Genomic DNA, 18,034 nt, shown 5'->3' on the forward strand with positions numbered 1-18,034 from the left:
TGCCTACCAAGCCCAAACAGAATGTCATCATTGCAGTAGACTAGAGTAATTTAGTTGATGGGAGGATAATCAAGTTCCTGCGGACCAGATGATGACAGAAGGCTAAAGAACTGATGCAATCCTGACATAGGACAGCAAAGTGTAGCTGTCCATGACAGCCAAAAGTAAACTTTTACCATTCTTTACTAACAGGTATAGACAAAGTAGCATTAGCCAGATCAGAAGTTGCATACAAGGTGCCAAGGAATATGTTGATGTGTTTGATCAATGATACCACATCTGGAATAGCAGGGGCAATTGGAGTCACCACCTGATTACAAAAATCCAGTTATTCTCCAAAATCCGTCTGTCTTCTTTGATGAGATAGACTAGTTGAACAGAGATACAATGGAGATTGACATTCTTGCATTTTCAAGCCCTCGACACTGACACTGCCTACAGAGTTTCAGTGTTGCTTTTGGTTACTTACATCATTTCTATCCTAACATCCCTCACTCCACAGGACAAGGAACAAATGTGGGGGTTCTGCTACTTTCTGGAGTATGTTTTTTTAGCCAATGCCAAAGACACAGGCAGTCTAGAACATACTCCTTTGGCTCTGCTGCCCATTAAAGTAGCCTTGCCTGCCCTCCATCATCTCTGACCAGTAAGTACAACTACGTGGTCCCTGACTCCCCCTGACTCCCTGGGCTACCACCATCTCCTCCTAATTCAGAGAGCCCGTTTCAGTGGCAGTTGTTTCAATGCTATTCCTTGCTGACAGAGAATACCACCAGAGATTTTCTCTCAAGGAAAATAAAAATCTGAAAAGCTGAGTTGAAGGATCAAAGAATGTTAACTTCCTAATCCTGTTATAGTTGAATGAGCAGAAACTTGGAAGGATGTATGGAATCCTGATACGTACAGCTGCAGAAGAAGTACCAAAAATGGGAGTAGGTAGAAATCTGTCAAAGACACTTGACTTTCAGTATCTGCTACCTTTTTGAGTTCACAATTAAGTATGTCATGGTAGGCCTGGCTGCTATGTTATAAGGAGGGTGACACTTTGAAAGATTCTGGACATTAAGGATGGAAAAGGACAAAGTAGATCCTGCCCAGATCACTGCATTGATCTGTCATAATCTCTAGCTGACAGTGACCTCAAAGTATAAAACATGGAGCTTCACTTCTGCTTATCACATATTATGCAACTTCACTTTTATTCAACACTAATCTGATTGTATATCAAGAAGGAGAATCTGGGAAATATAGTTTATAACATAAGCATGTTAACAATAGAAGAGTCAAGCATACCAAATTACGGGGTTTGCTATGAGGCAAACCCTGTGCTATACCTTCTATATTTAATATTCATTTAATCTTTATAACCATTCTATGAAATACACAAAAATGATATGAAAATTTTTCATAAATCTACCACTTATCTTTACAAACTTAAGAACAGGAAAGCATGTCCCCTACCTCCTTCCAACCCCTCTTCCACCTGTGCACCCACCCTCAATGTAACTACTGTTAGCCTTTTGGTGTATATACCTCCTGGATCTTTTCTACTCTTACAGGAGTATAAGGAAATCTGGAGCAATTTTGATGCCTTATAAATAAAAGATGCATCCTACATTTCTGTGAACCACATAAACCCCCAAGGTGGTTTTGTAGCTTTCAGCAAGGCAGTGAGAACAACATGGAATATGATTGTGATGTAAATCCCAAATTGCATAGGGATTCAGAGGCTAATGTAATCTAACCTAAAGAAATAAAGAAATATGATTATTTACTTCACATCTGAGTTTATAGAGTAACATTTATCCTGGTTATTTTAGCTAGGGTTCAGAAATTAATTTTTTATTAATTATTTTCCTCTGCTGAACCACATATATGGTATAAGAATTACTCTAACCTTTGACATATATTAATATCTGGCTAATCAGCTGCCTCATTGGACCCATGACTCGCCCAGCACCTCAAGCTTAGCCTTCTTTTTCTTACATCTCTATTGTTATTAAAAGATCAGTAAAGAAAAATCTAAGAAAGTCATGTTCCATCATTATTCTTAGAGTTGATTGTTATTGTTGTACAGTTCTTCCATCTTTGTTTTTGCCATAGTTTACTTGTGAATATAATATACCTTTCTATTCCACTTGGGCTTGGCCATTATGAGCTGCTTTAACCAATAGAATCTGAGTAGAAGTGATAATGAACAGTAATGAGGAGACAGCTGATTTTGACCTACAGCCTGAAGAAAACCCCTCCAACTGACTTTCTGAATGCTAAGTGGAAAACAAGTGTATATGTTGAAAACTATATGAGTTTGCAGTTGATTAATGTGTAGTATTATCAGAGTAATAACTACTATTTCTAACTACAGGTGTGGAGAAATAGATTCTTCTATCTAATAGGTGGACAGAGAACTCAATACCATCTATACATTAATGATGGCATGATGTCACATTAGCGATAACATTCAGGACTATAAATTCAATAATGAAGGGTGAGAAATAAAGATTTCTCAAATAAACCACTGTTTTCCAGGTTTTATTACCTTGTGAATACAGTGGCAACTAATAAAGTAACTATCAAACATTAAGTGTTATAGTATGGAGTTGTACTGAAAGAAAATTGATAAAATTAAATATTTTTATTATTAAATGAAAATGAATAAAAGCAAGTAGCAAATATCTAGCCCAAAAAGTTAGAAAGAGGACCAGAAACAAAGAAAAAAGCCTAAGGAATACAAAAGGAAAGAAATAATAAAGATGAGAACAAATATTAATAAACTAGAAAACAGAATAAAGTATAAATCTAAGAACCAAATATTTTGTGGAAAAGAAAGCATAAAATAGTCAGATTTCTAATAAGCTTTATCAAGATAATGTGAAAATATGAATAGATAAAATTAAAAATGGGAAAACAAATATAAAATTTATAATGATAAACTTAGAAATTATAAATGAAGCATAAAGTTTGACGAGATACAATTAAAGTATCATTACAGAATCTCAAAACAAAAAAGTACACTTTAGCAAACAAAGTTCTAAAAACATTTTTAACATAAAAAATAATATATGTCCTAAATCAGCCAATGACCTCATAATTAACAGCAAAGCACTAGAGAAATTCTCATTAAAATCAGAAGCAGTAAAAGTTTACCCAGCACCATCAGTATCATTTAATATTTCCCTGAGGATCTTAAAGCAAGGCTGGACTAATTGGAAAACCATACTATGCACCCAGCTGAGGAGAAAATACATTAAAAATCTTCTGTAATTACTATGTAGGTTTAACGCTCTTCAAATTATATCCCAAGTATTGTTTTTTAAAATTCACAAATGTTTCCAAAGTTTATCAAGAAGAGTCAATGGATTGAAAGATACAAAAATATTTTTTAAAGAAATAAGGAAGATTTTCTATGACTGATACTGAAAATTAAAACTGCAAAAATTCTAAGAAGATTATTATGCAAGAATTGACAGATAATCAGAATGTTATAAATTGTATAGAAATAGATTTTCACAATGATATTAGAAAACAATGAGAGTTGTATTATCAATCTGTAGGTGGACAGGCAGATAGAGAGAAAGGATTATTCAATAAATAACAGTGGAAAAAAAATGGTTACCACTTTATAAAGGAAATATATGCTCACCTAACATCATACCAAAAAGTCAATTCCAAGTTAATTTTAAAAATTAACTAAGAATAAAATCATTAAAACAGAAAATACTTGCAAGTATTTGTCAGATCACAAGGTAGAAAAATACCTTTTGTTAATGCCCTTATTCTTTCCAGTTCGGAAATTTATAAATCTGCAAAAAGTAGTGAGAATAGTATGACAAATTCCTGTGTGTTCATTATCCAGCAACCATTATCCATATTCTACAACCTTCTGTGACATTCATTAGCCAAGTTATGCAGGAAAAATCCTACATGTTTGATATGTAAAGTTAGAAAAAAAGAAGCCAAAAGTAAAATGGCCTATTTTTCAGATTTTTAACAAGTTGATAGAGAAGACATCCTGCAATAATTGGCTAGCTAACTAGTATACTTTATACATTCAACCTGAAACTCAACAAAAACAAAAGAATAAAAAATATAGTATCTTGCATTAAATAAGAAAATAGCTACAAATTTAAAACACAGACTAACAAAAATATCTGTCAAACACGGTGCATTTCAGAACAAATTGGGAGAGGATATAACTCTCTAGACTTTGGGGAAAATTTATCAAGAAGTAAATGGTGCACCAAGAAGTAAATGGCGCACCTCTGAAAGGTCCTAGTATCATTTACTTAGACCGGTAAGAATTGTGAGCGTAAACCAGGACAGGAAGAGTAAACAAGATCCTCATGGGGACTCAGTTTCATACTGTAGAACAGCAGAGTGCCATTCTGGAAGTTCAGTGAACTTGGAAAGAGAAACAAGCAGTAAGAATAGTGAGACAGAAAAGACAAATAACCATTGTTTGCAGTAGATATGACTCTATATTTAGAAAACACAAGAGAATCAACTAAAAAAAAAATGATGTGAAACAATACAAAAAAAGACAATCAGAAGACAGATATTTATATATATATATATATATATATATATATATATACATATATAAAAGCAACAGCTTTTCAATAGACAAGCCACAAGTTAGAAAATTTAATGGTTAAATACATCTCATTTTAATCAGGAATATCAGAAGATAAAACACTGAAAAAGAAGCTTAACAAGAATTGTGTGTAGTGATATAAAGAAAACTTTAAAACGCTACAGAGGCATATTAAAAAGCCTTGAAAGATAAATGAAAACATAACTTGTGAAAACCAAAATTTCACATTGTAAATATGTTTATTCTCTCTAAAGGCACCTATTGAATCAATACAGCTTGAAACAAAATAATTTAAAGTAAAATGTTAACTTTGACCAGGTAAAATAAACATGCAGAACTGGTCAAGAAAATTAAGAAAAGAAAAATGAGGGTAGGAGCCCTACAGAATGTTAAAATGTCATTGAGTTACACAAATTAGAGCAGCTTGGTACAAGTGAAACAATATTCTCAGGGCTCTCAAACAGCACGTAAGAATCACCTAGGATGCATATTAACTCATAAATTTCCCTGTGGATCAAACATCTAAAAATTCTTATTTTCTAGATTCGTGCTGGAGTACGAAAATATGGATTTTTAACAGGATGCTCAGATGATTGCAACACAAGTAAATTACAAGGGTCCTTCCCATAATTAATCCACCAGTTTAACTGAGGACCTTTATTTGCACTATAAAACATACCACATGATGTCCCCAGAATACTAAAAACAGTCAATAGGCCACACTGTTGCACTTAATGAATTTGTTTTCATAGTTGAGTCCTTTGTTTTCTTTCTCAGAACTTAAAATTTAAAAACTAAGAATTTTTTATGCCTATTTTCACCAAACAGTTACCTAATTTAATTCAATATTCTGTAAACCCATGAAATGTACATTCAAAAAGTTTTCTATTAAAACAAAATTAAACATTTTAGAAAAACACAAAGTAAATTGATTTTAAAAATTCTTTTGATCTGTTGTGGATGAGAAATCTGTAACACACTAGGACACACATTTTTTAAAATTTCAGAGATTACTCGCAAATATATTTCTTTAAGATCTTGCCCATATTAATGATATGAGCATCTTTATTGCAAGATTGAGAACACAAAAATTAACAAAGAGGCTTAGTCAAAAACATGCCTGAAATCTAATTGAAGAGATTGGCAAATCAATGCGCATTTACATGTTTTAAATTAAAACATTAGGGGCATTCTGTATTTTTACATGTCTCTAACCAGTTTTGTTGTTTGTTTGTTCATTAAAAGACCAAATACTGTTACCGATCATGTTGGCTAAGGGGACATCTCGAATGTAAGAACCACAATTGAAGAAACGTTATAATCGACAAATCAATGAAGCAGAATAGAATGTTCAGAAATCAATCAGTTAAATAGGAAATTTGAAAAATATGTATTCTAAATAAATGGAGAAAACATAGATAAATCAATAAACAATATTTTAAAAATCAGCAGTCACTTTAAAAACTATTATAAAGCTAAATCCTGTTCTTACTCTCATAAAATATTTTAAAAGAAAAAAATATGATGTAATAATTCAGGTCATAAAGATACCAAAAAATTTAATAATCTTTTAAATAAATTATATTTATAATATAATTAAAATGAGGGTGATCTTTTAAACATAATATTATATACAAGCCATTAAAAAGATTTACATATTGACTATAAATATTTTAATTTTACTGTGAAAAAAAGTCAGAGACAACACAGCTAAAAAAAACAAGCTAGGAAAAGCATTCTCAACATATATGACAGAATAAAACAATATTTTACTATAAAAATGCTCTTATAAATTAATAGAACACTCCATTTAAAAATAGAAAAAGTCAGGAGATTATGACCAGCTTGGGTAACATAGCAAGACCCTATAAAAAAAAAAAATGGGCAAAGGGCATTACAAATTGTTTATAGAAAACATAAAATTAAAAAAAACAATAAACATGTGAAGCATACTCAATCACAGTCATAACTAAATAAATGCACATTAAAACAAAAATTAGTTGCCATGTTTCACCGGTTAAACTGGTAAGGTTAAATGATTACTAATGTCCAGTAGTCACAGGAATTTGGGGAATTATAAATTTCTGCAACATTTTTGGGAACTAATTTGGATATATATGTTAAATTTAATATCCATGTGTATGCTGACCTCTCAATTCCATTAAAAGTCTTTGTTCTATAGATATAATATTACAAGTTCCCAAATAGTTATACTACTAATAATCTTTTTTCTTGCTTAAATTAACTAAATTTGCAACTGAGAGTCCTGGCAAATAAAATTGCTATTATATAAATATAGTTAAATCACTAAGAAAATTGCTCACATTTCAATAATCTTAAAAATTAAGTGCTCTACAGGAACAAATAGTCTCTCGTAGACCATAAATTTCTCCACTATAGGTTATGCACAATAAGAATGAGAATCACATCCATCTGTTCACAGTTGTATCTCCATTGCCTATATCATTGCTGGCAGGTACAAAACGTTCAAGTCATAGTTATTAAATCAAACTGAGAAAGAAAGAAACATTTTATTAATATAAGAAAACTTTCCAATATAGCCAAAGTACATACACCCTTTGATCAAGCAATTTCATTTTTCAATTATTATTCCTATGGAAACACTCACAAAGGTGTGATATAATGTGCACACAAATATCATTTGCAATACTGTATTTGGCAAAAGCCTATAACAAGAACAAACATGTTCTGTAAGACACACTTCTAGGTTAAAAAGAAAACCCATGTACACTGTTGATGGAATTGAAAACTGGTATAGCCATTACGGAAAACAATATGGAGTCTCCTCAAAAAAATGGAAAATTGAACTATTGCATGATCCAGCAAAGCCACTTTTGGGTATACATCCAAAGGAAATAAAATCCGCATCTTGAAAAGATGCCTGAGTTCCCATGTTCATTGCAGCATTATTCCCAATAGCCAAGATATGGAAACAACCTAAGTGTCCCACTTTGTGAATTTAAAAAAATGTACTACATATACACAACGAAATATTATTCAGCATTTAAAAATAAGGAAATCCTGACACTGGTTTGCCACAACATGAAAACCTAGAGGGTATGACACTAAGTGAAATAAGCCAGGCACAAGAACACAAATACTGTATGATCTCCCTTACAGTTGGAACTTAAAAAATTCAAACTCACAGAAACAGAGAATAGAATGGTGTTTACCAAGGGCTGAGCAGGGGGATATCGGGAATGTTGATCAAAGAATACAAATTTTCAAGATTAGTCGCTAGAGATCTAATGTACACTATGATGACTATTTAATGTTAATGCACTATATACTTAAAATTTACTGAGAGACTAGATCTTAATGGTTCTCCCCAGAGGGGGAATAAAAAAGAAAAGTAAATATTTGATGTGATGGATAGATTAATTAGCTTGATTGGGGAAATCATTTCATCATGAATACATATATCAAAACATCACATTGTGTACCTAAAATATATACAATGTTTATTTGTTGATCATGCCTCTGTAAAGCTGTCTGAGGGGAAAGATGCTGAGGGGTTTTTATAGAATACAACTTGAAATGGAGCCGCAGGGATCTGAATGCATCTAGGTAGTCTGGCAAAAATAGTGGCAAGTTTCCACAGTAGTCAAATTACGTAAACAAATCAAGAATTCTACTGAGAGGATCTTTAAGGAACCAGAGAGTGATAAGTATGGAGGAATCATGAAGTTGTAGGGGTATAAAAAGAAAGGCCATTCTGAATACTGTTAAAGAAAAAAATATTAAATGATACTTGTTAAAGCACAGTAAGACAAACTTTATTCAGAACCATCATGATAGGTACAGGGACCACTATAACAGGGTCTCACAGTGGAAGAAATTGGCCTTAACTCCGAATACAGCATGGGCAAGTGGGAATCCATAGCCAAGGAGCAGTGTGGGCAGCAGCAGATGGAAAATGACTAAGAGAAAACATCAGGAGTAAGGGGGATTCTGGCTCAACTGATGTAACTTGATTCTTGAGGAAAACAGGCCAGGGTGATAAGACATCACCTAGTAGATGGTGGAGGATGAAGAATTTGATCAGATATAGAGAATAGGAAGTTCTTGCTAAACTGACTTGGCAGGGTTATTTGCTAAAACTGGATTTTACGAGAAAGTGTGAAACCACCTTTGTGAAAACTATAACAGTGAGAAAATTGCTTCAGTGAAAGAGATCTGATCTAACCAACCCTGATCATGCCTTTACCTTCCAAACTGCCCTTAGTCATTCCTGGGCTTCAGCCAACGTAACATTGGGGGAAAGTTAGTGTATAGTTTAAATGATAACAGCCCTTCCCCATGAGATAGGGGCTAAAACAGAAGCCTAAGCACTGTCATCTTATAAAGAAGCCTCCTGGACCCTGGGCAGAGGTGTAGTTCTCAGAACTGTTATTGTACTGCAGTTCTCAAAAGTGTTAAGGGTTTTTGCCATGGCTGTCAAATTACATATGATTGCCACGGCTACCCTCCTCCCTTTGCAACAAACTGCTAACTTTAGCTTCTGTACAGACAGCTTGCCTTACACACCCCTGTGCCCCCCAAACAAAAATGTGGTTTTGTAGCTTAAATGCCTTGCTCCCCCTGAGCTTGGGGCCTAGTGGGAGGTAATTGAATCATAGGGGCAAATCTTTCCTGTGCTGTTCTCAGATAATGAATAAGTCTCCAGAGTTCTGATGATTTTGAAAAAAGGAGATCCTCTGCACAAGCTCTATCTCTCTTTGCCTGCTGCCATCCATGGAAAACATGACTTGCTCCTCCTTGCTTTTCACCATGATTGTGAGGCTTCCCCAGCCACGTGGAACTGTAAGTCCAATTAAACGTCTTCCTTTTGTAAATTATCGAGTCTCTGATATGTCTTTATCAGCAGCATGAAAATGGACTAATACACCTACCCTACTCTCATTTCATGGAGGAAGAAAATTGTTTGCAATCATAAGTAAACAACAAAAAAAAGCTTTTTAAAAGAAAACAAAATATGCTTAACATTGGGGCCCAAACATCACAGTTGTAGAATGCTGAGGAAAACATAATTTTAAGGGCTTAGGGAGAGGTCTTCTTTCTCCTTCCACCCAAAGTATAAAGGAATGTTCATACTTTGGGAGCTCCAGAGAGACTAGAGCTGCTGGAACCCCACAGAGGGAAGAGTAGGGTTCATTGTGAGAGAACGGTGCAATAACAATACCTAAGGGAAGTGATTTTGACAGATAATACCTAAGGGCTACTAAGGCTCAGGAAGAAAGCAGATGGTGGATGCCACATAGCATCCTATAAATTTATACCCATACCTTGTCTGGGTAAACAAGAGAACCTCCCTATAGTGCAAATGGGGGGAAAAATATCAAAAACACCTGTCTGGAAAGATATACAGTATGATCCTATATTGAGAAGTAAAACTGTGATTATCTATAATAATTTGTTAATAGAAAATGCATAGGGAATACAAATGTAGACAAATATGGGCAATGTTAAGAGCAGTTAATGCTAGGTGATTGAATTATGTGCAATTTTAATATTCTATGATTTTCTGTTTTCTAATTTTTCTATGATTATGAAGTAATCATTATAGATTATGATCATAATAATAGATTATGAAGTAGTCTATTGTAATATGTAATGTATTATAATAGAAAACATCAAACATAATAAGACAATTTTTATGCTTATTCTTATTTGGTAGATAAAAATCACAAAAGATGTGGTGCATTACCCAGATCTACTGGAAAGACATCTAAGAAGAATAGCTTTAGAAATTCCAAAGTTCCCGAATTTTCCTATTTGAATTAACACTTTCCTATTTGAATTAATATAAGGTCCATGGTAATGTCCAGCATTTAGCTTCAAGTCATAGATTAAGAGTTCATAAAGTCTTCCTTGCTCTTGTTGTTGGAGTGCATATTTACCCACAAATTAAACTTATTATTTTTGAAAGGAGAAAACCTGCTTATTCTTTCAAGATAAAATTGTAAAAGTTTCATTTTAATCATATTATTGCATAAATTATATAAATAACTACTTTTCTAGATGAACTTTACCTTTTATTTCCATCCAGATGCAATGGAAAAAAATTAAAATATAAAAATTATAGGCTATATAAAAATATTGCTAACACAACATTTATTCTCCATTTAAATAGCAATGCAGGCACACTGCAGAGGAAATATTTCCATATGGCATGCATAAACACCCTGGTTATTGATCCCTTAAGAGTTTTGGTGCTTTGATATGTTTAAAGCCTTGGAGAATATTTCCATAGAATTCCCCACATTATTACATTTTTCTTATTACTATAATTTTTTCATGATTAAATTTTAAATCATTGGAGGTTTTTATTACTACTTTTTGTATCATATACTATTCTTAACCACTATAGAAACTGTAAAATATCTTAGGCTAGTGAATGCTATTTACTTTTGAAACTAGAAAACTGATTTTTAAGAAGAATGAGATATATGTATGTATTTATGCAAGTAGGTGTGTGTTTGTGTGTGTATATACATACACATACATATGTACAATGCATGTATGCTCATATACATATATAGATGTACATACACACAGGAGATTATGGGGATTATGTTTGAAAAATAAATTATGGCAGAATGAATATCACGTCTAGAGAGAAGTGACTAGGACAAAACAGGATTTGCAAGGAGAGAATATATGTGGATTTCAGGCAAAATGGGTCAGGCTGTCCTTTTTATTCCCCATTTTCTCTTTATTTNTTTTTTTTTTTGAGACAGAGCCTCCCTCTTGTCGGCCAGGCTGGAGTGCAGTGGTGCAATCTCAGCTCACCGAACCTCTGCCTCCTAGGTTCAAGTGATTCTCCTGACTCAGCCTCACGAGTAGTTGGGATTACAGGCACCCACCAGCACACCCAGCTAATATTTTGTATTATTAGTAGAGATGGGATTTCACCATGTTAGCCAAGTTGGTTTCAATCTTCTGACCTTGTGATCCGCCCCCCTCAGCCTCCCAAAGTGCTGGGATTACAGGCATGAGCCACCATGCCAGGCCTCCCTTTATTTCTTGATATAACTCTGTTAACGTACTACTTCTCATTATGTTTTTCAGAAGCTTAATCTCTGGAGATACTAGTAAGATTTTTTTTTTTTTTTAAACCCTTATGGTCAAAACATCTGAAGGAAAGCTATATATTGTACTGCTTTCTGTGAGTCACTGGATACCTTAGACTGTTAAAGGATCTGAGAAATCCTGTTGAATTTTATCCAAATCTTCATTACAATGAAAATCTTTCAAAGGTATTAATAATCTTCAACAGCATCTATAGAAATACATTATCCACACCTTGTCTTTCATACTCACACTTACCATTTAAACAATTCCCAAGTGTTCTAATTTTTAATATTACAGTTTTTCTGTTTTGCACTCATTCCCTTTCAAAAATATTATTTACATCTTTTACCTATATTTTGTTTCCTGTCACTTGCTTTTGTGCCTTTCTTTAACTATTTTACTCATTTATTTATTCACTGATATATATTTAAATCATTACACTATGTTTATTAAGTTCCTTTAATATGTTTCTTATTTCCCTTCAATTCCCTTCTTTGTTGAAGATTATCTTTTTTAAAACTTGGAGCATATTTGTGGACCCTTCCTTCTGTTTCAATTATTTTCTCCCCTCTTTATTTTGCAAGTGTGTATTTATCTGCACCCCACCTGCCCTCACACCAACAACCATCACACATACACACAGAGTTAGCTTTATGCACTGTGTGCTACCTTAGTTCCAGTTGATTTCATTGTCACAGCACTTTTATGTAACTGGCCTTGCATTTATCTCCCATACTGCAAGCTCTGAGAGGTAGGAAGCATGCCTGCCCTTTTAATGTTCCATGCTCAGAATCTATCACAATGTACAGACGATTTGGTTGTTGAATGAAACAAAGGAATGACTGGATAATGCTATTAACATGAATATATTTTCTAAAGATGCTTGAACATGTTTAAACAAAAAGTTTATCATAAGTATTTCATTGTTTGAATACAGTTGCTGATGTAAATGTCTTCATTGTTGGCAAGACTGATATTTTCCATAATTGAATAGTGATTTGTTTATGGAGACCGCTGATTTCATAGAGACAGGTAAAAGCACTCATTTGTTTGGTTTAACAAATTTTTTACAAATCTTAATCTGGATCAATCATTTGTTGAGAAATAACTTTGCACTGATTGACATACCTAACTAGAACAGTGAAAACATTTCAATATGATTTTGCATAAAGGAGAAATATTTTTGTTGTTAATACAGATACACACACAAATATCCCAAAGATAAATGTAAAACCATTTAAATTTGAATAAGAAATGCATGATTATTAACTACATTATGTGCTTAGTTTGCTTAAAATAACAAATTAAATATGATATAAGGGGAAAAAAACTTATTCACTAAAAGAATATTATATCTGATTGCAATGCAGCACACTAGAAATTTTAAACACACAGAAGAACAATATAATTTTTTAAATCTTCAAGAAATGAATACTTCATTATAAAAAATATTAAATATTTATTATGGTCTGATAGGTTGATTCATTTGGGTAATCAATAATTAATCACTCTGAAAGCTTCAGATCCTTTATAAATATCAAAGACTCTTAGTAATTGCTTTACAAATCCTAAGCAAGAGTCTACAGACTTCATATGTCAAGGGAAATGAATAGAAGTTAAGAAGTTGGGTGCTTTAAAGTGAATAAACTAAATTCCAAATGTTCATATTTTGAAATATTTCCTCTTATAAAAGAGATCAGTGTGATGACAGAAAAGTAAAAATAATACCATTCTAGGCATAGAGAGAGCATATGTATAAGTAATAATGCCAACAGAGCAAGTCCACTGCCAATTTGCTTTTTAAAAATTTTAAATACACATCCAACAAAACTAACCTGGTTATATGAGGAAAAAATAACTTACATAAATAAATTTCACAGATTATCACTTCAGCCATTTATACTAACCCTATTTCTCAACTACATAAGAAATATTACCATTAAACATATTGAGCTTCAATTCCTTTATTGGCTCACCCTTTAATTATAATGGCCATAATTTTGAAAATAATAACTGATATCTATTTTACATTTATCAAGTATGCAATCTGCTACACCAAGAACTTCGCATCTATACAATCTCCTTTAATTTTCTTAATACCTTATTGGTAGTTAGTATTATAGTAAAATCCCATAACAATGTAATAACTGATGTATAAAAATTTCAACTTCATAATAAATGAAGTCATGTTATTGCAAATGTAATTAACGGACTAGGTTGAAACTGCATAAGATTTCATGTGAGGGGGTTGTGTCAAGATGCAAGATGTAGCCATTCTGGTTTTAACTATAGCTTAGTGTCACCTGGTAACAGTTGTCAGCTCTAGCTGAAATATCTCCATGAGTCTGACATTTCTGGGTCCTGTAGTTGGCTTAGGCTTTTAGGTCATGGGCAACAGTTTCAGGAATCTCTCAGGATCATTTTTGTCAATCAGATATGGGTTGACTGAGCTGAGAAAATACTGGGGACTTGCAGATTTACTTCCTTCTTCCTTCTTCCCAAAATGAGGTACGCTGCCACTCACCTGGCCTTTTGCTCCCATCCAAAACTACAACATGGCTACCCGCCACATGGGAGTGGCCATGACGAATGAGAGCTAAACACAAAAGAACCCAACACTACTTGCATTATCTGTATTTAAACTATGAACAGATATCAAAATTATATCCAATCTGTTTCAAAGTGAATAAAATTAGAAATTAAAGAAGTAACTTAAATCACTCAACAAGTGACAACAAATTGAAAATTAATCCTAAGACTCTACTTTGCAGGTAATAAACATCAACACTAGTTAACTTGAGGAAACATAGAAAAGGAGAAAAATAGCTTATTGTAAGGATTCAGGTATCATCTCTTTACATTCAATGTCAGAATACAGTCAAGAATAAACTAGAACAAGAAAATGGAGTACCACAGCAAACAAAGAAACTCCTCCTCCTCAGTCTTAATCTCTGCCTCTCTCTGCATGTCCATTCTGCTGTTATTACAAACAAGATTTCTTTGCTTCTATTCCCTACAGCAGAAATAGACATCCTCAGCTTTCAACTATTTTTCCCATTTAGGTGATCAGACAAAATAAAACTAGAATCTTCAATAAAAATGTACTAAATATCTTTCAGGTTCCAAGTGCTTTTCTGGCCACTGCAGACACAAAAACTAGGTAAGATATGATTCTTACTCTGAGGAAACTACAGCTTAGTGGGAAATAAATAAGTATAAGCAAATAGTGTGCACATAACACGAAAAGTACTAAAATAAAGTGCCCTAAATACTTCCTTTCTTCCATACTTTTCTCTACAACCAATATTTCTCAGAGCAGCCTCATAGCTATGGAATTTTCCTCTTTAAATCTTTCATAATTTCTCATGTACCTTGAATAAAATCCAACTCATTACCACAGCTAACACTTTTAACAAGAGATAGTCTTGCTTATGTTTCCACTTTCATCTCTTGCTGTTCCATCCCTTGCTCCTCCCATAAGCCAAGCACATTCTTAACAAAGAATGCCTTTGCCTTCACAAATCCCTCTGCATGAAGGTGGCAAGCCTGGCCACCTGGCTGATTTCTTCCTGTAGTTTATATCATTTCAAATGTCACCTCTCAAAGAGGCTATCCATAACCAAGATAATAAAAAGCACTCCCTCTGTAGCTACTCTTTATTACCATGCACCATTTTACTTTTGCATGGCACTTAACATGCATGTGTGTACTTCTTCACTGTGTGTGACTCCCACAGAGAGTCCGTTCTATGACAGCAGAAATTTCATCTGTTTTCTTTACCACTATGTGCCTAGAATGTAGAATAGCTCCTGGCATATGGCAGACATGTTGGGATTCACTTAGGGGGGGTTGGCAAAATATTAAGGGAAGTACTAGGGAAAGTTGTAAGATTTATAGTCTCAAACCTTTTGGAAGGGCAAAAGGTTTTAATGGGACAGGCTGAAGTCAGCCAGTTCTTACCTTAGAGCATTAGGTCATAGGGTGAAGATCAAGAATAATAGTTGGGGAGAGAGCATGGGGAGAAATGCCAGATATAGGTGATGAGGAAGAAGGCAGGAAATCACGCTGCCATGTGTGTACCTATGCGACACTCTTGCATGTTCTTCACATGTACCCCCAAACCTAAAATGCAATAAAAAAAGAATAATAGAAGCTTCCCCAGTTAAGTCTGTTTATCCCACATTCCTTTGTCAGGACTATCACTACGTGTTTACTCATGTAAACTCTGTGCAGGGATAGCCCTCTCAGGTGGAGGTTGAAGGAAGATTACCCATTAAGTGTTTACTCTGGGCCCCAGAACCAAAGCTTTTATCATTCGTAAAACAGTCACTCTTTTAACCACGTTAATTATCCACAAGCATGTTGACTTAGAACCTCTGTTATTAAATCTATACTGAATAAATGTGAAGAGGAACAGCAAGTAAGGGTCGGGTAGCTGCAACTGCCCTCTGAGAGCAGCTAACGACCTCCCCAGCCCACTCAATTCACGGTACTTTGTGTGTTTGAGTGTATTTATTCATCCGCCGCTGAGTCAAGGTCTGTAGGACAGACCTCCACAGGTGGTGATCCACGTCTCAGGTGGTGACCCCGATGTGATCAATGCCACACAGACATTTATACAATTTTTAGTGAAATGAGTGAATGAATGTACATCAGATTGACACAGGGGAGATCCCTTGGGCAAACCCAGGGATTCATGGAAAACTTATTAGAAGAGAAATTCCTACTAGTCTTTTTGCTTCACACTCAAAATCTCAGATCCTTCCAAAACTATCTTTCACGAAAAGATTTCTAAAACTTACCTGCTTCACAATCCAAAGGGCTATTTGACAAATTCCAGTTTTAAGTCTTTCTCTTAAAATGAGACTCAAAACTGAATGCAATAATCCCAAAAAAGTTTGTACAGCACAAAGCCTACTTTGTGCTTTGTATGATCTGTTCCTTGGATTCCTATTAGTCCAAACTGAGTAGGCTCTTAGGCATAAACCGTCAAAATACCATTGGTTCAAATAGAGGTAATGGTGAACTAAAACTTAGAGTCACATTACTGCTGTTTAGCTTCATTCTGTACTGTGACGATTTCTTTTTATACTAAAGTTCTGATGTTTATGTTTATCTCATTAAATTTTATCTCTTTTATCTCACCCTTGTATTCTAAATTATCAAGATCATTTCAAATTATTTTTGTCATCCATCATATTAATTACCTCACCCAGTATTTTGTCAACCACAAACTTTAGCAGCAGTTTCTGTCATGTTTTAAATTATTGATTAAAATGTGGATAGTTAATCAGTATTTCTTTAATCATTAAAGAAATATTAAATTGCTTTATATTTCCTTCTTTATTGCTATACTTGCAATAAGGAAACTAGTGTCTACCTTGAAATTGATCTTTGCTTTGACTGCTGTATCTGTTTTTCTACAATGATAATAAAAGAGATTTTGTCATATGCCTCATATACCATCAGCTTCAAATTTTTTAATGAAGTTTTCTCTATTTTTTCCAAGGTAGAGGTTTTCTAGTGGATAAAAAAGATAAAAAAAAAAAACAAGCAAAACTGAGGCATGTGTTTTAACATAAATGGTCATCTATTTTAATACATGGAAATGTATTTCTTATATATAACTATTGCAAATATAATTTAACGATGTTTTGGCCCAAATAAAGACTGAATTTTATTTTCTCATGTTGACATTACAACTTTAGATGCTAATTAGAAATTATTCACACATTTTGCTGTGCCAATGGAAGTAAAAACTTTTTAAAGCTCAAAACAAAATAAAGATCAAATTAGTTAAAAGACAAGCAACAAATTTGAATTACTTTTAACTAGAAAATATGAAAATCTGAAATAAATGAATAATTTTTTGAGAAAATAAAGCTTATCAGAACTGACAATAAAAAATAAAGGTCAAAAAGAAAAATTCCTCACGAAAGAATATTTTTTAAAACTATCAAAGAGATACTCCACCCTCCATAAAAAGTACAAGTCCCAGATGACTTCACAAGGAAAATTACCATCGAATTTAATCTAATTGGGATAACAAGAAAAGGATAAATGCCTTCTAATATTTGTTCTGAGCTGTAACAGAAATCAATTTCCTTTATATATACAAAGAGCAACCATTAGGAATAAATAATGGGAGAAATTACAGAAATTAAAATAATAGGAAAAATGATGAAATGCCTAAGAATGAGTATGATCTTAAGAAAGTTATACTACAGTAATAAATGCCCTCATATCTTATTGAATTACAAGGACAAAGATTTATTTCTCATTTATATTTCATGTCCTTGGAGACTTGCCTGCTTACATGTTCCGCTAATTTTTTTTTTTTTTTTT

This window comes from Cebus imitator, unplaced genomic scaffold (assembly GCF_001604975.1).
Source record: "Cebus imitator isolate Cc_AM_T3 unplaced genomic scaffold, Cebus_imitator-1.0 Scaffold695, whole genome shotgun sequence".
NCBI lineage: Eukaryota > Metazoa > Chordata > Mammalia > Primates > Cebidae > Cebus > Cebus imitator.